This window comes from Tachypleus tridentatus, chromosome 6 (genome assembly GCF_004210375.1).
Source record: "Tachypleus tridentatus isolate NWPU-2018 chromosome 6, ASM421037v1, whole genome shotgun sequence".
NCBI classification, from domain to species: domain Eukaryota; kingdom Metazoa; phylum Arthropoda; class Merostomata; order Xiphosura; family Limulidae; genus Tachypleus; species Tachypleus tridentatus.
In genome coordinates this window covers 80,482,722-80,506,254 of record NC_134830.1, presented here as the reverse complement: position 1 = coordinate 80,506,254, position 23,533 = coordinate 80,482,722, and the positions used below count along the sequence as shown (strand labels likewise).

Sequence of the window (23,533 nt, the reverse complement as noted above, 5' to 3'; positions counted from 1 at the left end):
GGATTAAAGTTTATATTATATTAGAAAGTTCTTTTGATCTAAACGTAGTGAAATGCCATTCTACACAGGCACTAATGACAGCATAAGTCAGAACTAAGCCCCATTACAAAGTAAATAATGATGCTTTAGAGTGAAGAATATTAAACACCTTTATAAAAATGTAAGCACATCAACAAAACCAAAAAGAAATGGATCTGTTTATACAGTGTACATAACACTGAAAGCACTTGAATATTACCAAGACTAAATGAACATTTATAAACGTACTGACGACCATAAACTTTGAAATATATGTTAGTTTTTTATTGGGATTACTTTACGATTTAATTGTTAGAAGTATATGAAATTAATGTATATCTAAATATCAAGTAACGTACTTTTAAATTGACAAATAGTGGGATTAGATAAATACTAAAAGCGATGATAGTGAAATGTGACACATGGTTTTCATAAAACAAAGTTGTTCTAATATGAATTAATAGGTTTGTCCATTTGTTAAATTACGTAAAAATGCACAATGAGCTATCTGTGTTCTGCCCCCCGCAGGTATAGGACTCCGAATTTTAACATTATGAACTTTCAAGCTTACAGCACAGCCGCCGGGGTGGGAGTGGGCAACTTGGTATTCCAAACTTTCATCTATAAACAAAGTATTAAGACAAATTGATATCCCTTGTGGGGTAGTTTCTAGAACGCAAGCAATTTAAATCCAAAATGCAAAAAATTATTTCGCCTTAAATTATAGGATATTTTCTATTTCATGTCTCATAACTTAATAACTTCAAACTAAACCTCTCAATATTTGTTTTTGCCCTAAAGTGCTTTTGTTGTTGTCATTGTTGATGATTGCTGCTGAACACATTTAATTGGTATGATAAGGACTAAACATAGCTCAGAGTTAGGTATATCCATAAACTCACAGCCTAACAGAGATATACGCAGAATTATATTACTCAATCTTATGTGCTTTATAATAAGAAGCGTAAATTATCTATATAGCAAATTTAAAAGTTAAAGCAGTGACGTCGGTGCTGAAACTCGAAGTTCAGAGTATACCGATAAATTAATATATTTTATGATGAAACTAAAAACAGTCAGGGTTGAACATATGTATGTAACAAATTATTAACAATGTGAACCATCCCTGAATGTAGAACAAACTTGCTTTAATACCACCTGTTAGCTTGTCATTCAACATTGATAAACAACTGGGTTATATAGTTGTTTTCCTTATATATTGTAGTTTATTCACGCAATTTTTGATATACCCCATTATGATTAAAACATAAATTTTAATACTTTTTTTTTAAATTTGTGATTCATAGTAACTTATAACAACCAAAGTTACGATCCTATATAAAATCCCCGAATAAACAATTATTTTTAAGCTGTGTTTTCACTAACATTAATAAGACTTAATATATGTAGTTTACTGTAAAATAAGCGATACACTTATAATTACATCGAAAAATACGATTTTCTAATGTGGCATCATTAGAGAGCGCCTTTGAAAGGCATGACATAGTAATATAGCTACTGAATATTGAATCATACAAACATATGAACTGATATTTGTGAATACATTTCAGAGCCTTCTAGCATTTGCTAATATTTAAAGTTGAGAAACTAAGCTAACTTATTTGTATGTAGCATACAATTTAACTTCGTTTAAGATGTAACTATTCTAGTTTTTATTTTTAAGTAATAAAGCAAGCATTATTTTGAGTAATGCATTTCTCATAACATTAGGAAACATGACCTCTCAATGTCTGAATATAATAAATGGTGACTTTAATTGTGCCTGTTAATTGCATTACTTGTTAATATTTTTTTCATAGTTTTACGTTCTTTGAAGCAAGCCAAATATGATCAAGGCGTGCGTTATGTCCATCAAAAAAAGCGTTTATTGTGATTGACTGCACGATCGTTTTCGTGTCTCAGTCTAATTAGGACTAAAGTATAAAAAGCAATAACTTTTATTTTTTTATTAAAATTGTTTATGTATTTGCAATTAACTTTCTATTTTCCAACCTATAAGATCGTTCAAATCAGATTTACTTCTACATTGATAGCAATATAAGGACTCAAACTTTTATTTTAAGTGTTACTATGGTTTCGTAAGAAATGTCTATGCAAATATAAAAAAAAACATTTTATTGTACAGTAAATATTGTACATTTTACCTTTAAAAATATAATATTTGTTTACTACAATATCAATTTTCCTATTAGAATCGCGAAATAAATAAATAAACAAACTACCTTTCATAGAGGAATACACTTTCCCCAGTGTCGCATTGAAAATTTTAAGTTTAATTCAGGTACAGGATATTTCAAAACCATAATACTGCATTCTCGATGACAAGAAATCCTCTTGAAATAAAAATGTATCTCAGAACGGCTGGTATAGGTATTAACACTTTTATTGATAAGGAGAGAACAACGTTTCGACTCTCCTAGGTCATCTTCGGGTTAAGATAGAGAGAGTTTGCAACCGACCTTTGCCGAACACATGCTTTAGGGACGAGAGTATAAAGAGGTACGAGATTGTAGGGGGCATTGCAAACTCTCTCCCTCTTAACCTGAAGATGACCTAGGAAGATCGAAATGTTATTCTTTCCTTATCAATAAAAGTGTTAATACCCATACCAGCCGTTTTAAGATACATTTTTATTACTGCATGATTAAACTGGTGTTTTTTTTTAAACCTACCGTTACTTTAATTTATCTTCATTTTCTCTCTCCTTTTCGAAATTACGAAACAGAGAATTTAAACAAAGCACACGTCATAAAGATAAATTCCGTGCAAACAGAAATAAGACTACTAAACAGTAAATATAACCATTATATTTTGTAAAGCACAAAAATAATCGGTTCTGAAAACAGTTTCTGTGCCATACTTAGTGAGCAACTGGAAACAAGTGAAACGAGGTTTTAGTTATAAATGACAGTAAGAACGTTAAAATAGTCCATATAATTTTAATTGACTACACAATTAATCTTTATAGAACATCCAGGTTCTCTTGCCCGCAAATCTACTCCAATACTTTCAATTTCTCTGGTACTTTCTACGTCCTTCTTACTAATATTTTTAGAATTACGAGTTAACTCCTGTAAACATACGATTCCCGCAACTTGTAACTTCCTCTCTTTTACATTTTTTGTTATGTTTATAGATGCATTTCTTGAAGCATAATGAATGACCCCTACATAGTTTCATTTCTACTGTGGCTATTAAACAGCATAATAGCTCAACCATCTTATACAATACATTCCTTGCAGGTTTTATTTTACATAAAATTAATAATCTATTTTGAATTATACGAAGCGCATGCCCAAGCGTTTGCAGTTTTATCCATGTTACAATGCAAACAGAGTATTTTAACACGTAAAATTAATTACGCAGATCAAAACATGTCCTTTTTATATTCTGAAATTACCCAGGTTACATTGTTGCGCAACCTTGTCATCTAGGGATATAGTCCAAACTTTAACCTGTTCAGTGCCGTAGACGAGATAGCTCGTCCAAACCGATCGGTAACACAATGTCACGGACGAGTTAATTCAATCTCAATAATACCTAACTTCAACACCAGATATCAGCACCATACATGCATTTGACTTACTTACGAATTGTTTCACTTTCAATCCAAAATGGCGTCACGAAAAACGTAACAAAATGAAGAAGCATTAGAGTTGTATTGTAGCAGCTGAAATACTTGGCAGTCAACAGGTTAATCAATGAATCACGTGGCAAATTATCGGAAGATATCCATGTTTCAAAGCGTGTCACTATGCATAGAACAAACCTTAAGAACGACACATATTCAGCCATTATTCCCGTCATAGCGTCGTTTTGGTACCACACTTGTCTTACATAATATTAGCGTATGCAGTTTATAACAAACTTTAACTAAAACATCCTATTCTATCTACTAGTGAATTTTACAGAAAACACACAAGTTGTGATGCCTTATCAAATACTGTCTTATTGTGAAACAAAGTGTTAAGTATCGTATACATATTATAGACACTATGATTTGTATATAAAGAAAAACTGCTTTAAAAAGTATAACATTTGTGACGGGAATTGATCTACGGAAAGGCATATATTTACAATACCATTATCTAGCATACTATAAATTAATAAGTGTTACATACTTATTGTTTATATGATAAAATCATCATATCTGAAAAATCTTTAGCGAGAGTAAACGAATCCATACAAAGTTTGATAAATAGAAGATAAAATAAAAACAAGACAGCATCTTCACTAGTGAAGCTGTAATTACATCTCAAATCGGTGGAGAGATACATCTATGATTTAAAAGCTTGTACTTGAAAAACAACAACTCAGAGCCCATTCTATGAGCTACTATGCCACTGCTAAAAAGTTTTATCACTACAAAATAAAATCATAGCTATATAGATAATGATAGATTAAAAATACAACTTCAAACACCTTACTCCCTATAAAAAATCAGTTTAGAAATATTGTTTTGTTTTAAGATTGAGTCACGCATAGAATAAATAACTAAAATATGAATTTTTGTTTAATATAAAAAACAGTCCTTTTCAGGAGTTTATATTACTATGCTAGTGTATGACTAGATTTATATGTAAACTGTAAAATTAAAGTATACTGTATTACCATTAATTAATATGACGCATGAAATAAGTGTCCAAAATTTAGTTGTTTCATGTTCATACGAAATACACTTCTTTCCAGCATTATGTAGATTGTAATTTAAACTAGTATACGGATGTTACATGCATTACGCTATACATTTAGTTAAACTGTAATACATAAAATACTAATTTCACGAATTCAGACAGTATATTTGTTATTACCTAAATGAATAATGAAGTGAAACTATAAAGTAGATAGAATGACTATAAAAATGAACTAGAATGCGAGAAAAATTGTCGGTTTTTCATTGATTTAATAGCCTAAATCTTAGTGGTATATTTTGGTACAACCTCGCTTTTAGTGGCACAGTCTAAAGCTAACAACCTCATTTTGGAGCTATCCTTCTCTTGGTGGGACTATGCAGATCGCATGCCTCAACCTCTCTCCCCTTCCCTCTTTTAGTCACCATCTTCCAATAAATACCACTCTGTAAGTTGCCTAAAAGTATAGTTTGAAATTCATATTATAACTTGATGACAAATTAGTTGCATCGATTGAAAGATAGAATTATTCCGTTTTAAGAAAATACTTTTTGTACAAAATTCGATATCTTACTTGTTTTTTATAAAATACTTTTTGGGTCAATAATCAGTGATCTTTAATATCGGAGTTTAAACCATAAATTTTATAATATCTATTGTAAAACACGTCAGTGAACTTCTGATACTGTAGTAATGATAGAACCACACACGCCTTTATGCAATTTATAACGAAAGCCATGAATAATGGGCGAGAATATGATATATCACTGATCGCCTCAAGAAAGAAAATTAACCTGTTCAATTGAAAATACACAAAAGATTCCCAATATAACCAGTTTTCCCAGTAAAGTTGTTTGATAGAAATAAAAATAATATACACCCAGATTTTAGCCTAAGATCCGAGATGTTTTTGTGTATTAGGTCAGATAATATTAAATAAATACAATTTGGTGAACCAAAAACAGATTAACTGTTGAATATACTTTGTTTCATATGTTTTGTTTTACGTAGAATTAGCATTTTTTTTTCTTTGCGCTTACTTTATACAGTTTGATGTCTTTTTACTTCTTCTTAAAGTCTGAGATTTTCTTTTGTAATTCTATACATATATTCGTTACTTTTACTTTGGTAAGTCAATCTCTTACAGACTTCTGAAAAAAAAACACGGAGTAGTATTAACTACGATTACGTTCAGGGACAGATGATACCTTTGATGTTTAAATTTGCATCCCATTAGTAACCTTGCGTTTGCGTTGTTCATGACCAAAATGCAACTGACTGAAAGAAAAAATATACCTGAAAATATATATGAAACTTTGTTCAGATAAATAATCAGTGTTTAGCTATGTTTCAAAAATACTGAAACGAATTCGGTTTTTTTTTTATATTCTACTACGGCGCAGTTTGAATATAAGAAAACATTTCAACTTTTCTTACATATGACTCCATAAGGTTATGGTTAAAGAGCTTCTAAGTACTTTGGTAGACGTTGTGATACATAAATTGAAATATGTTGTATTTAAAAATCGTTTTATATGATCGACTAAGCTCATGACATATGATAGATCTTTGAATAGTCAAAAAAGCTTGTGAAAAAAAGACCAAGCATTAGTTTTGTAATAAATCTATTTAACATAAAAATACACTTCAATACAAGTATTCTATACTAAAGTTAGAGAATAATTAACTATGGTGGCTAATGAGAGAATGCTTTTGATAAAATGCAAACTCTCTTTGTTAATCTGAAGGTGACCTGAGAAAGTCGAAACGTTGTTCTGTACTTTATTTTAATTAAAGTTTTAATATCCATACCAGCCGTCTTGAGAATATAATGGACCTTTTTATTTGGTAACAAAATACTAAGTCTGTTCGCTGTTGGTAAATCAAACAAAATACTAAGTTTTTTCACCGTTGTTGTTAAGTCAAACTAGATCTGATACCCTTGAAAGAAAGATTTTCACATTAATGAAGAGAATAATACAGTGCTTAGCTTAACAACCACCAGTTGTGTGTGTATATGGAGGTAAAATGGGGAGATGTATATTTCAAGATGGGTAATATGGGTCTTCCATCTGTGATGCCCAATTCAAAGAAGCAAATATAATTTTGGACAAAAGTCATCAATAATTTGAAACATATCAGAGAGCAAAAGAGTTCCGACAAGTCATAAGAGTGAAAATAAAGTGAAGGTCATAAAACGTTTCAATCCAGTTAAATGGATACGACCTTTCCTCTTCTCCTTCTTAGTGATACATATATGTATACATGTCTATTAGAAAAAAAAAGTAGTTTCCGCTGTTGACGGAGAAACAGTTTTATGCATACCTTTCACAGGTTACTTGTATTATGAATTTTCAGCGCATTCTTACTAAACAATTTGGTATTATGCGTTTGTGTCCCAGCGGTATATCCGCGGAGTTATAGCGCTAGAAACCGAGTTCTTTGATACCCGTGGTGGGCAGAGCATAATTAGCCCTTTGTGTAGGTTTGTGCTTAACTTCAAACAAACATTTAAAAAATAGGTTGAACTTACTTTTACGCAAGTGTGCAGCCCGTATTTGAAGAAGATAGAAACCAGTCAGGTGGACCAGCTTATATCTGTAATTCAACTAAATATTTTTCACTCACAAGATAATACAGTATATTATGAATAAGTAATTATTCTAACTATGGAAAATCTAGTAAATAAATAAAAAAATGAAAATAAATATGCAAACTGCATTCCCCTCTAACAGTAAGGAAATATTACTAATTAAAAAAAAGATAAGATAAACGTATAAATTAATACAAAAAATACAACATATAATGTATTAGATACTACTAACTGACAATAATGTATCACAGTATTTTGTAATTAAATAAAAATATAACTAAAAACTAAACAAATCATAAATTTAATAGATGATTCCGACCTTGTAATGGTGGTTAGTGCGTTTGTCTCGTATTCTGAGAGTCGCAAGCTCGAATCTCCGTTATCGCACATGTTCATCCTATATAGTTTCCTACTGTACCAGCCACCTAAGTGTATACATTCTGGCCATCTCCAAATTATTTAAGAGTAAGATCGTTATCGAAACATAAACGTTTATTAAATAATGGATTCATCTTAAATCACCACATTTAACATTCCAAATTCTTATCTTTAGATAAATTATCGAACATTAACCTGTTGATTTTTTTAAAAAGTAGTATGTGTAAATCAACCTTAGTTTTTGTATCATAACAGTAGATATCGTGTTACTAGAAAAAGTCCAAGACTGGATATATTAATTAATTATTTTATTATAAACATAAATTTAGGTACCGAATAATAATTTGTTTTATAAATATTTAACATTTTGTGTTTATGAAATAACTGACAAAAGAAACTCTATTATATATTTCCTATTCTTTTTGATTTTTTATTATACGTATATATTTTACATCAAAAAGTAGACTGAATTTATTTCTGTGGCATATTGATATGTCTGCGGACTTACATCTCTAGAAACCGGCTTGTTTGATACCCGTGGTAGGCAGAACATAGATAGCCCATTGTGTTTAGCTTCAAAGAAATAAATTCGCTTCTTTTAAAGATTACAAATGAAAATAATAACAAACCCGTATTTTTATGACTATTTTAACATTCTTCAAAAATGTTTAACAAAGCTCATGTACTTCAGAGAGATACAACTATTCTTACTTTTATCTAACTGAATTATTCAAATATTTGTTACTTAGTAGTCAACTACCGAGTATTTCTTTTGGAATTATTATAAATTCGTTTTATGTATGCTGTTCGGATTTCTTATATTTTATACTCATGCATATTTCTGACCTGAAAATGAAGAATTATGTTGACAATTTAGAGTTTTTGCCATAGGTGCTGGATAATCGAGCTACTCTGTTTTAGAATAGCAGATATATTGGATTATGTTACTAATCTTCGTCGTATTCTTTGTGAGAAGTTGGATTATGCCACACTTCTATTTTCAGTCTGACAAAGATGTGGAAATACTCTTGTCTTAGCTTACAGCTAACCGCCTGGCCATGGCAGGTGTAGGCTGCCTTCTCCTTGGTCAATAGTTTATAATCAGGGATGGCTGTACATGCATCCCAAATGATTTCTAGCCTGTTTGTTTTATATCATGCACACATAAGTAACATTCACGTAAAAACTTCTAATTCCAATTCTGTTCCAAAGCTAAATATAGTAGTATTAAAAGATAAAGAAAAAATTGGAAGTTTAAAAATATGCAAATAGGGATGGTAACAAGTAAGGAAACAAGGCTGGAGATATATATATATATGCAAAAACGGCTCGTTTAGGTTGGTAAAATATTTTACGTAAAAGAGCGAACAACGTTTCGACCTTCTTCGGTCATCATCAGGTTCACAAAAAAACCCACGTAAAATATTTTCTCAACCCAAATGAGCCGTTTTTGCATATATATTTCTCTACAAGTGGGTTTTCTCGACATCACTGATTAAGGCTGGAGATAGTGTAGGCATTATTTACTCAAACAAAAAAAAAACCTGCCTTTGTGTCACGCAGTTACCTAGAACTACATTTGTTGGAGTCAAAATATGCATTTGTAGTTTGAGAGAATAATGTCTTCAGTACTTCCAGCCTTGTTTTCTTAGTTTTTGCGATCTCTATATGCTGGTTTTTAAATTCCCAAATTTTTATTTATTTTCTTTGCTGGCTTTCTTTTTGCTCAACTGTGAGCAAAAGATTGCTTGATATAGCAGCTAACTTTATATATTGTAATGATAATAAACATAGGTAGTAGCTAGGTAATACGGTTCGTGGTGATTTACTACTGCTATTGACCATTTGATTGCATGAGTTCGAGATGGAGAGTATCGTAGAAATTATTTTGAGAATATAGTGGGCATTTATAGTTTTTGTTTAACTATTTTCTCTATATACAATGCATAGCAATGGGCAAACACATATCCAAACTAAGACAACCACATAAAGCGCGTATAAAATTTTACCAGTGTAAAAGCAGCCTTTTAAAATCAAACTTACACGTCCAAAACATTGCTTTAAATAACTTTCATGTCTTTCATATTAATTATTACACGAGTGTGGGTAATATAATTCAATATTATGGGTAATGTTGTTTATTACTCCTTCACTTCATACATGATATAGAGGTTCGTTCCATAAATACACCGATTATATTGTATAAAAAAAGCATCAAATATCTACGTGCTACAGTCATCTAATGTTAATTTATTATTGGCTGGCAATTGCTGTTTCGCCATGTACTTTAGCTTTTTAATTCTTAAAGAATTCCAGATATTTGTAAAAAACGTAACATCCAGGGGTAATGATAACGTAGTTTACCATAGAATTATAATGTTTTTAGTTTATATAAAATACAAAAGAAACAAATCTACTTTTAAATACCTCTACAACCTTCTCAATACCGTATTAGGTATTGTGCAAAAAGCTTGGGTGCAAAATGTTTTGTTGTAGGATGACAAGAGAGAATGAGATTAGGAAGAAGATGAATAATTACAAACCAGCCACTTTGAACAGATTTTGTTCCTTGTAAATCTAATATGTGTGCTTTTTGTGCATTTTTATAAGTGTACAGTCTTAACCTTAATGTTTTAAAATGTTGTTTGAACTGAATCTTTACTGTTTTATTAGGGCTTTGTGCAGTTTTTTGTGATCCCTATTATGAACCATTATTGTGCTTCATGATAATGTATAACATAACTGTTTGTAGTTTTATAGCATGATCAATTTATCATTAAAAATAAATCGAACATTTAATACCTGAAACTGCGTTAATATGACCCTACCTAACTGATTAAGTAATTATTAGCCATGGATAATATCAAATAGATTTTGTTACATGTGACGACGAATTCTAGTCCTCTTGTTGCCACCTGGAAAATTATATTTATGATGATATAGATTTCAGCAAAAATTATAAGAAAAGTTATATAATTATTGGAACTTAAATACATTCACGTTTTTGCTCGTGTCGTAGGCGCCAGTTTTTTGGTTTTAAAAGGGAGTCGAAGTTTCATAATATCGCAAAGTGATGTCTTTTCAATTATTTTTTATGCATTAATTAGAATAACGTCATTGTTCATGCAGCTTATTACGTCAATGAGTTTTATGAATTCTTACCACTAATTATGCAGTTAATATCTAGTGTGAAGACATTTTATTATTATTACAATGTACGCGAATTACAAATACATGTAAAAATAAAGGCCTTTATTACTTGAATATTTTCTACAAAGCAGTCTTCCGTATAAACTACCTCACAAACAATATTTGTCATTTTTAATACGAATTTTTAAATGAAATTATTTTGTACTGGAAGTGTATATCCAACAGAAAGCATGTAAGTACTGGGGTAGGGAATGTGTAAATATATTTTCCTTTTCCACGTTTTTCCGATAAATACTTTGCTGTTCACTGAATCATTTTGAAACCTTTCATCAATTTACGTTACTGCAGACAATTTACTATTATAAAATCATCAGTGAAAGTTCAGACGTAGCGACCAGCGTTGCACATAAACTATATTCATCAAAGCCAAGCCGATATCCAATAACTGTATTGTACTGAAATTTAGGTCATTGAGTTTGTTTCAAAACTTTCTCCAGGAATCCCTTTAACATATATGATCCTGCTGTTGAAAAATATAATAAATTATTTTACTTTTAGTGTAATAGTACAATTTAAAATAAAACTTTAATATTTTAATAGAGAGAGAACTTTTCCGTAACATAGAATCACCTACAAAGATTGTTATGTTTTCAACCTAAACACAAAACTCGAATAGTTCACTATTATTTTTCATGAAATAAAATTTTAAAAAATGAAAAAGAATAGTCATATATTCGAAAGCACTCGAGTTTTGGGTTAGTTTGAAAACATAACACCTAAAAGATATGAATTGAAACTCAAAAGAATTTACAACTGAAATTAATATTATTAGAGGTAATTTGTACATACTAAAATGTATGTACCATTATATTAATATGTGGCTTTGAAAACATATATGTATATACTCTGATGAACTTACACCTGTAATGAATAAGTGATATGATTCACACGTATATAGTGAAATGTAATAAAGTATCGGACATTGATACAAATAATTCTTATATAACACTTTAATTATCTTTAGGAATCAGAAGGAAGTAAGACAGCTGTTGGCGTTTAAAGATTAGTTTGTCTAAGGATACCAAATATTTAAATAGTATACTTCAGTTTTAAACACAAATTTGAACAATGAGCTGTTTGTGTTCTGGAAACCGCGGGTATCAAATTCCGAACTTTGTGTTATAAACTCAACGACCAGCCTCTGACTAAGTGAGAGTCATAAATAGCATACAAGATATTTTTACCTACGGATAAAAAGCCGTATAAGGTAAACGCAGCTCAAAATGGTTTATGTATAAAAGAAAGTGAAAAAGTATTGTATACGATACTCAAAAAGCAAAATGTAAGAGGAATAAAGATTAGAAACTGCATATAATAAAATGTTTTAATACGTAAATCAGATGCTTTAATAGACAAATTAAACATTCTTTTTTGTTTGAACAAAAGCTATTATAAGCATGGCCTAGTAGTTAGGACACACGAGACCCGCAATATACAGATCGTGAATTCGAATCCTGTCATCGATAATGTTCGCCTTGGCAACTATGGGACGTTATAAATTATGGTCAATCTCATTATTCGTTTGCAAAGTGTAGCTCAAACGTTGGAGGCGGATGCTGTTGACTCGCTGCCTCCCTCTAGTCATATTAATTCTAAATTAGGGACGGCTAGCGCAGATAGCCTTCGAATAGCTTTGTGCGAAATTCTAAATCCAAAACACACCAAAACTATTACAATAATATTCAAATATTTCCCATGAATTATACAAGTTATGTATTAAATGGCTGATATTTATCTGGATAATATGATATTAAATTGAAGCAAGACAAGGTAGTTATTTTAACTATGGGTACTAAAACGATTGCAGTTTGTATTCAAATAATGCAAAAAGTATTAATGAATTGACAGTTCCATACGCTGATGATTATAGCGTATTCAATAAAAAATATTTTGAATTAACTGAAAAGTATTAAACATGACTGGTTTTTTAAAAATTATCTTAAAATAAACAGAAGATTTATGAATAAAACTGTTTATTAATTACAAAACTAAAAATAACGAAATAAATTAGATAACTTCCTTGAGAAGGACATAAAAGTAAACATTACTTAGGTTTTCACCCAGTTAAAACACAACAACTGAAATTTATAATTCTTTTACTTTTATAAAAACTAGTTATTAATGAGTCTATTCTTAATTTCTATTATATGTAGGTAGTTTATTTCGAAAGTTAATGATAATTTCTCAAGTGATAAGATATGATTAAGAAAATAAATCGAATAATTTAGAAATTTATATGGAATGGCCTAGGTAGAGTTGTTGCGTACAGTTCTTGTTTGCATCAATGCTCAGGAATGATGTTATGTTGTTGTTGTTTTATCAGACTTTTGAAATAATAAATAAAATTGTTTCAATTAAACATGACAGTAGTAATAGAAAATACAATATTTTAAATAAAATTGGTAGCAGTGATATGATACTGATAGCCATTAGAAGTGCAGATAACCGTCGTGTACCATTAAAATAAAATGGCATTTGATTAAATAATTTTGAAAATATTTTATGAACAAAGTGATCTTCTGGAAAATGAAGATGTTTACCAAATTGTTTGTTTTTCATCTATATATTCAAGGTTTATACGCATTGCATTTAAAATAAGTTTAGGTAATTTATAGAACGTTGTAAAATTATTGAAGTTGAAAATTGTTACTTCATTACTGGAATATTATGCCGATACATCGAAAATAAAAAGTGTCATAAACAAAAATGGAAAAAGTACATAAATTATTGTTCTATCCGTGACTCAACGACAAATGTGATGGCTTGCAACGTTACAATTTGTGATGGTGTCCCTGTGATGACCATAACTCAGATATTCAGTTGCACAGCCATGTGTTTAACAAGGAACGCAAATTTTTGTATTACTGTAAAATAAAATGTTGTTAGTTTGTTACTAGGTGCTGTTCTTTCCTTATAATGTATAGTTTTTGAACAAAGAATATGGTAATAAAAATTTGCTGCTCAGAATAGGTAAAATCTAAATATATATTAATCAGATAAAATTAACGATGTAAATCATCAGTCTCAATCATTCAGTTACGACTTAACTCAAAAGTAAAGCTAACATTCAGGAGTTTGGTATTTTTAACCTGTTCAACATCATATGTGACACATGGGTTACATGATCAGTTTAGGGACCCAAAGGGTCAGGTATAGCTATTCATAATTTAAAATTGGTGACAGGACAGAGGGCATCTAGTTATCACCACACGCCGCTTACACTGATATTCTGAACAAAACAGAGGATTTAGCTGTCATGGAGTTAACATCCCCACAGATGAAATTCCGCAGCGTGTCTAGCAGCTTACAGCGACCCGAACCTTGGTCCTACTGACATTCAGTCCTGTAAGATAAAAACTAGGCTATGCTCAGTTCCTTCAAGAAATAATTTGACTTAGGATATTATTTCAAAAATCCTGATGTCCATAATATTATTTTAATCATATATGAGACATAAACTCCAGATGTGAAATACTATAGTAATGGAATAAAAAATCGATATAAATGTAATAAGCCCAGCATGGCCAAGTGATTCAGGCGCTCAACTCGCAACCTGAGGGTCGCGGATTCGAACCTTCATCCCACTAATCATATGCATCCGTGGTGGGGGCGTTATAAAGTAACGGCCAATCCCACTATTCGTTGGTAAAAAAGCAACCCAAGACTTGTTGGGGGAAGGTAATGACTAGAAGCCTTCCCTCTTGTCTTACGCTACTAAATTAAGGGCAACTGATGCATATAGTCCTCGTGTATCTTTATGCGAAATTCAAAAACTAAAAAAACAACACAAAATCATTTATGTAAATACGAAACGTGTAAACTATGAAGAAACAGTTGAAAGAATGTAAAAGTTTAATAATAAATTACATTTCAATTCTCAAGATAAAATCTTACGAAAACTAGATTAATGGTAAGCTAAAGTAAAAAGAAGTAATATTTTTAGTTAAATAAATATATTGCTTTTATATTATATATAGTCTGGTGGATAGAGTGTTCGAATCGCTGGTTGCTGATTCGAATTCCATCAGCAAACATGCTCGCTGTTCCAGTCATGGAAGCATTATAAAGTGACAGTCAGTCCCACTATTCTGTTAGTGAATCCCAAGAGTTAGTTGTAGGTGGGGTTGATTAGCTGTCTATCACCTTTAAATTAGGAACGTCTAGCACAGATAGACCTGAAGTAGCTTTGCGCGAAATTAAACAAAACAAAACATTTACGTGCTTTTCGGCATATTTTACCTGGATACCATGTTTCAAATAATTATTTTGTTGTAATAGATTTATAATTATTTTGTAAATTTCCGCTTCACAAAATATTTACTGTGAATTATGTAAATAACGGAGTCCGTTTATAGCTTATTATGGACGATGAAAATATTTATGTATTTTCAAATTTCTATCCGATACTAATGTTTTATGTTTGAGTAATATTTTATTGGTTATATTTTATCACAGTTTTTATTCGTATTATCTTGTAAACTGGGGAGTGTGATATTGATTTTCTAGTTTCAGTGAGAACACGTGACAGTTAGATACTATATTTTTTGTACCTTCTGTTATATTATTTATGAGCAGTAACGCTATATTTCACTTAGAAACGATCAACATTGTCAATTACAAGTCATTTACGAATGCAGTAGAAACGCTGTCTACTGCCTTATAAGGAGAAATGCTTACTTTTTATTCTGATCATACTTGCCAAAACCACTGACATTAATAAAGACATCGTGAATTCTGTTTTATTACTTCGAAACTCAGACGCTATATACAATAGTATGTTCAACATTAAACAGAATTCTAACTGTACCAAACCATTTAAGAATTATTAGAATTACAAGATTGGAAGGGAGACAGTTAATTTGTCTTTCATGGCAAGAAACATGAGGTTTTGAACATCATCTTTAAAATCAATGATAAGTAGGAATAATAACTTTAACTCGTTCTTCAGTTGAAATGTAAACACAAAAATATACGTACTAAATCTAATGACAAAACAGAAAACCACTTACTCAGTGAAGAAAGAAATAACCAATGAAAAAAAAGACAAACAAGTTGTAACTTCAAATTCTTATGAAAATCTTTTAAAAACCCTTATTACACAGACGTGAATTACTGTTCTAACTAAAAGTAGAACAGCCGATTTCCATGGAATGAGAAGTTGGAAATACAATAAACCCTGCAAAGTCGTAGATAATTGAGTAGACAAAAAAACTATTTTCCACGAAAAGATAGACTGGGAATACCGAAATACTAGTAAAACAATAGATATATATAAACTAAACAAACGATTGTTTTCTATAGAATCACAAGCCAGGAATACCAAAACCAAGTAAAATCAAACATAAATAAGAAATGTTATAATGTATTTTAAAAACCCTAATAGAAATCGTAAAATCCTATTAACTTTTTTAGAAAATGATTAATTTATAAAAAAAATAAAATGAAATAAAAAACAGCTGTCACTCGACTTGTTTATTTTGTAAGCTAGTCTCTTTGTAAATAATCTACGTTAGGGGTTTTTGAATACAGTTTTCCATTATCTTTCGTACGGCGGTTTGTCTGCGACTTCAGCACCCGTCGTTGGTAGAAAACAGATAGCACATTGTGTGGCTTTGTGCTTAACTTCAAACAAACAAACTCTTTTTTTTTTTTTTGGCCAATTTGTTGAATGGACATTTTGCCTTATCTATCGTTTTAGTTTATCCATCAAGAAAGACATTGTAACAAAACAGATTATTGCCCAATCTTATAATATTAACAGTTAATAATGATTTTAAAAAAAATTTAAATTTGATCGTTACATTAGTTCAATTAACATTTAGCATACTAAATTGTGGTTTCAATCCTTGTTTCTTTACCGTTTATAGCAGAATTCTTACTTTATTTTAAAATCCATAATTGTGTATCCATAATTAATTGTTTTGAAAAAAATATTTATTTTTAGTTCGATATTCTGTAAGCCTTCATGTGCAACATGTGAGAAATATGCATAATTATAAAAAATATACGTTTTAACCATCTTCGTGCACGAGAAAAAAATGGACTATAATTAATTTTATTTTAGCATACATATATGTTAAAGAAAGAACCGTTATAACAATAAAAAAACAGGCTGATAGAATTTAATAAAATTTTCGTGCTTTCAACGAAACATGGATTTAGTCTCTGCACAAAGAAAATTAGTAAAGTTATATTATTCTTAGTGAGAAAAATAAAATTTTATTAGCGTTAAATCAACTTTCGAACCTCATTAGATGCCAAATATTCAAAATGATTACACTAGTCACATTTAATAACTAAAGATTTGTGGAGTTACCTTTTAAGCAAATAAATAAATGTTATATGCTTTAGATAATCAATAAGCACTACCAATTAAATTATTTACAAAAGTCTAGTTTTCTAGCAAAAGATTAGCCCTGGTCTCCCTCCCTATTTTTGTTTTGGTATCTTAACATACTTTTAAAGATAGAAAACTGTTCGCGAAAACTTTGATGTAGAACTCCTGAGCAGAAGGTCAAAATATTTCACTTAAAAATATATATACATATTACATGTATTTCAGAAGAAGAGATTTTCTAATAGAATATTTTAGCCAACAAATACCGAAATTGTTGATCAGTTCTATGATTCGCAAGATTATAAATCTTTACATGAGGTGTTTCAGCTCTAGTAACTTAGATGTATGGCAATATTGTATAAAACATTATTATACAATAAAATATTTCAAAATTCGTCATAGCTTTAAAGTTATTTTCTAGCTCATTTGTCTAAATCTTGGGAATTAAATCTACCCAAAACATGGCTAATCTCAGACTCTTTGGACAGAATTTCACATCTGTGACAGATAGAGCATTCAGGTTTGCTAGACATTAATAGAAGTGAACTGTAATTAATATTTTTTCATATCTTGTGCTAAAATTAAAATTTGATTTTATGCTAAGACAGTCAATATGTTTGATTTAATTAAATAAATTTAAAGAAAAGATACAACATTATCATAGTATTTATTGAATAAATTCTTATTTGTTCCAAACATGCGTTTTGAAACTACTTATTATACTGTTGGTTTAAAGATTTAGATTTGTTTTTTATTTTTTTACGGATTTGTAAACAGTTGATAGAATTGTTTTCGTCCCGAGCAGTAAAGTTTATAATACAATCAGCTGATATTGAAGTCTTCACCTAATCATGATATAAACTTTATTACTGCCGTTAGTACTTTTGTTTTTCTGTTAGAAACTCATAAACAAGATTTATATTTGGCGTTTCCGACTATGTTAAGATGTGCAAGGGTATTTCTTGTTTACCATTTTATTATTATCTGAAAATGTATACTTCACTTCTGTTATTAACTAAAGATATTTTTCTATATCCTGTGCTTACTGGTGTGTTTTTAGTAATTATTCGTGTCAGAACTGTCAGAATTTTTGAAAAAGTTTATGTACATTACGATTAAGCATCATATTATAAGCTCTTTAAGGTTTTACTATTGCTAAAGATATTTTAAAATAGCTTTATTTTTAAAGTATATTTTATTACTGAAACTTGGGACGTTTTGTGAGAAAAAAGGTTTAAATTCCTGAAACAATAACATATCAATCAACTTGCCATTACTTTTACATCTTAATTTATCAGTTGCGTCATTGATGTTATTCTTCTAAACTATAAAATATGATGTTTTTATTTTTAATAATACAAAATAAGTATTCTAGTGTATATATACAAATAACAGTTATTCGTGAAAGAAATGTATTTATATTGCAGATAATAACGGCCCAGCATGGCCAAGCGTGTTAAGGCGTGGGACTCGTAATCTGAGGGTCGCGGGTTCGCATCCCGGTCGCGCCAAACATGCTCGCCCTTTCAGCCGTGGGGGCGTTATAATAAATAAATAAAGTGACGGTCAATCCCACTATTCGTTGGTAAAAGAGTAGCCCAAGAGTTGGCGGTGGGTGGTGATGACTAGTTGCCTTCCCTCTAGTCTTACACTCCTAAATTAGGGACGGCTAGCACAGACAGCCCTCGAGTAGCTGTGCGAAATTCCTAAACAAACAAGCAATATTGCAGATTATAATGAAATATCTACCTCATAATAATATTGTCTCACACTTTAAAATATTTTTCATTTAATTTATTGTTGGAATGGAAACTTTTATATTAACTTAAAAGTCCCCCAGTGGCTCAGCGGTATGTCTGCGGACTTCTAACTCTAAAAACCGGGTTTCGATACCGGTGGTGGGCAGAGCACAGATAGGCCATTGTGTAGCTTTGTGCTTAATTCAAAACAACCACAATTAATTTAAAAGTAGTATTATTTTTCACGACATTTTCATACGATCACAGTCGTTTAATATTTAATTTCATATGAAAGTCCTCCGAAAAGATTATAGCTACTTTTCATCAGAAAAAGAACAAAAAAGGTAAAGTGTTGGTGTTCTTTACTCTTGCTTTTCTACCAAACACTTTGTATACGTGTTTGTTAATAGAAACGTTAGATATAAGGAAGAAACACATAAATAGCAAGCACGTTACTTTGTAGATAGAGAATACGAACGAAAGCGTAACAAAGTGGAATTAGAAAATAGGATCGAGTAAAAAAGGTAAAAAATAAATGATAGTAAGAAGTAAGCGTTGCAAAAACTAATGGAAATACAAAGTTTGGTTTACTAGTCAAAAGTATTTTGCAGTTCTTTTAACGCATCCGAGAATATTAGAAAGAAGCATGTTGTAGGAAATGTTGTGAATTACAAACACTAATGAATGCTTATTAACTAAATCTTTAATATATCTTGGTTCAGAGTAAAATTTTTGGTTTGCTTGCATCCAGGAGGTCTTTATAATGAACATGAATGTACATAAACTTTATAATTGGTCATTATAATCGGCACACAAGCTTTGTAACTTTAGAAGTACCTTTCTTTCCCTAGAATATTTTTTCCAAAGTACCCTTTTCTACTTTCAAGTTTCTTCAACCTTCTTATTCAAATATCCAGTTCTCAGCTAATAACGTTCAGCAGCTCAAACATAAAACTTGTATTTTCATTAAACATATTTTAATCTTGATTTCAATTGTGATTTTTGCATGTCTTCTATGATTCACCATTTATGGGGTTAATGTTTTTTAGAACAGAGGTGGTACAATGTTTAGTGATGTTAACTTCCTTTGGATCTGAGTTTGAATTACCTTTGTCCATATGTTTAAAAGAAATGTGTTTTAACATTTTCGTTTACTGTTGTTGATCTCGAATTTCAAACCTTCTGGAAATGGAAATTCTGAATGACACGTTTGTCTTCAGGGTTTTCAGGGTTTTTGTTGCTTTTTGTAATTCTCTGTTCTAAAAAAAACTGAACTTCCACCCAAACTTCAGTTCTACTGTTATTTCGTTGCTCATTTATATAGTATTTCTATTACATCGAGTTTTTTTTCCCCTTCTCTCATGTTGTCATTCGATTGCTAACTCTTCGTTTATGGTGGAACTTCACCCAATTTAATGTTTACACTTAATCGAAATACTTTTGTTTTTGTCAAGTTTCAGTGAAACAATTTTAACTTGCTACCATAGTTTTTTCTCTCCCTTTGTACCTCCCGGGTTTCTTCTTTATCACACTCAGTAAGTGCCTAACCTTAGTCCTCATCCACGGTTAGTTTTCTAAAAGCGTCACTCTTAATTTGCAAACATTTGATCTCTGATTTAGCAGTTTCTATTTCTATATATATATTTCAAATCTTGTTTTACTTTTTATGTTAACAGTGGCTGGCTAAATGATTAATGACTTTTGGGGGTGCCAAAAGGAGAAGAAAAATCTCTATATGTAAGCTTCTAAATTGAATATATCTGACAGGTTTCTAAAGACATTTCGGTCATTAAAATACTCTATAATAAAAGAATATTGATTTCCAAGATTTCTTCCAACCCGTTTTATACATTCTTAATATAAGTGAGATAGATGTGTGTGTGTCTTTTATTTGAGTTCGTGTTTTTGAGCTAGAACAGCATTTTATACGACTCGTAGAATAAATAATCAAGTCAGATAGTCGAAGGTTCAAACATTGCCGTTCTTAAATAAGTATGACTGCTAATCAGAAAGACAAAAAAGATTGGTAGAATATGCTTATGCACTACTTTTTACTAAATAACGGTACTGACTGCCACAATTATAACGCTGAAAGTAGGAAATATGATAAACAGCCTATCATGACTCACAACTTGGATTTTGAGATTCGTAGCATTGCATGTGAACTCTTAGGCCACATATTCAAATATTAATAGCTAAATTAATTGTTAATGTTTACTTACAGTCGGTTAGGTAGTTTAGGTTGTCAGTTAATTAACATATAATATGCTGCTAAATTTAATAAGGTTTATTAAAATAGATGAAAAAGAACTTTTATTTAATTATTTAAAATATGTTTATTTAGCAAGTAAGGACTAAAAAGTCAAAAATATTGACTGTTATCAAGCGATATAGTGAACAACATAGCTGTGTAGACCTGAACTTTATCAAACTAAGCAAACATTTCTTTCACATAATGTTCTCCGCTAGTACAGTGGTAAGCCTATGGATTTACAATGCTAAAATCAGAGGTTCGATTCCCTTCGGTGGACTCAGCAGATAGCCAGAGGTGGCTTTGCTAAATGAAAACAAACAAACAAACTTTCACATAACAGAAGCAAAAATCTTGGTATAATGAATAAATAAAATTTCTCCTCTCCCATCAAAAAGTGGACAAAGGTTAATCAGCAAACTCACTTTGTTAATTTCGATAAAGAAGAATTTGAATTCTGAAAAAATGCATCTCGAGATTACCATTAAGTATATATTAGTAAAAGTGAGGGTAATCAATTGATGAAATAATGCATTTTAATCTTTATAATATATATTTAATTAGCTGTACTCACAATCAGGTTGATTTTCAAAACTAATTTTAACATTTACAAGTAATTCTAATTTTATGTTATATCTATTACCACATTTTTTATCATAAATAATAATCTAAGAGTTACTGAAAATATTATCTTGAAACTTTAAGTTATTTCCTTGTGCCACTTATGAGCAACAATGTACATAAAATTCACACCATGTAATTGTTTTCAGACGAAGTTTCAATGTATTTAAACCCGTAGTGGCCAACATATGCTGGCTTAAAATACCAAAAATCAGGTTTCGTAACTCGTTGTAAGCAAAGCGCAGTTAACCCATTGTGCAGCTTTGTTCTTCTCTAAAATGAATTGTCTTTAAGATCTTACTCACTGATCAAAACAATTAAAGAATAAGAAGACTTTTTGATATTACATCTATGAAATCACAATTGTACAATAATGTCAATCGACCCCATCTCTCAGTTCATTTTTATGCAAACTGGACATTTAATGAGCAGTCCTGTAACTTACAACGAAAGTGATTGGTTATTGTATATTTGTTTTTTGTTTGAATTTCGCGCAAAGCTACACAAGGACTATATGCGCTAGTCGTCTCTAAGTCTCTAATTTTGCAGTGTAAGACTAGACGGAAGACAGCTAGTCATCACCACACACCGCCAACTCTTGGACTACTTTTTTACAAACAAATAGTGGGATTAAGCGTAACTTTATAACGCCCCCACGGCTGAAAGGGTGATCATGTTTGGTGCGACGGTGATTCGAACCCGCGACCCTCAGATTACAAGTCGAACGCCTTAACCCACCTGGCCATGCCGGGACGATTGGTTATTGAGCCTGTGCTTTATATTGTGGTCTCACTCTTCCGTATTTTAGTTGTCATTATAAATCAATCACGAAGTTTAAAATGCTATAAATTATTGATTTACTATATTTTTAACTGTTAAAGACTACATTTCAAAGGTTCTTTTAATAATAGATAAAATAAAGATAAACAAACACAAGAAAAGTAGAAAAACACAAAATTTCCCGACGTTGCAACGATCATGGTCACAGTTTTCAATGGCTTGCTAACAACATTTAAAACTTTGTAGTCATGAAAACACAAAGAAAGAGCGAATTTATTACGTATTGGAATTTTTTTTTTCTTTTTATGAGGTAATAACGGTTTGAAGATGTATGGTAGAAGTTGTTAACTTGCATTATGATTTGTTTAATTTCCTTAGCTCTTGGCAATATTCTAATGTTCGAAAAATCCTTGTTTGGTAAAGCTAGTAGGACTCTAGATTAGAGCAATATTACAATGAGTCAATTCATCATTCGGCTAATAACTTGTATGTTCTCATCTGGTGAAAATCTAAAACAAAATTCAATCCCAGGAATGCGATGAATATGGTAATATGAGTAAATAGCACAGATAGATATGAATTAGTAGACATACCACACTGTGCATCTTTCGGAATGGTATCATTAATATCACACATTACAGAAATCGCATCATAATACGATGCCCTCCAGCAGAAAATGCAACTTATTTAACAAACAATATATATTTTTAAAAGATTTAATGTTTTCACTTAGCTGTCTGTCTCTTATTGTAAGCTGAATAACTATATTTTAATTTTTTATTTCCTAAACGTTTTGAAATGTTGAATAGGTTGTATTTTCTGAGTGCCAGCCCTGGATTAACCATTAAGCGAAATAAGCACGTGCTTAGGGCACCAAGAGAAGGGGGGCACACAGAGTTTTTCCCCTAGCTATAATGCCCTTAACTCTTTCATTGCCACACTCAACAAAAACTT

At 30.7% G+C, this 23,533-nt stretch overlaps 1 protein-coding gene across 1 annotated transcript in view; it reads right to left on the bottom strand.

Annotated features, from left to right (window-relative positions):
- LOC143252898 (adenylate cyclase type 8-like) overlaps positions 1-23,533 on the bottom strand; it is a 220,061-nt gene that overhangs the window by 154,146 nt on the left and 42,382 nt on the right. The window lies entirely within an intron of this gene.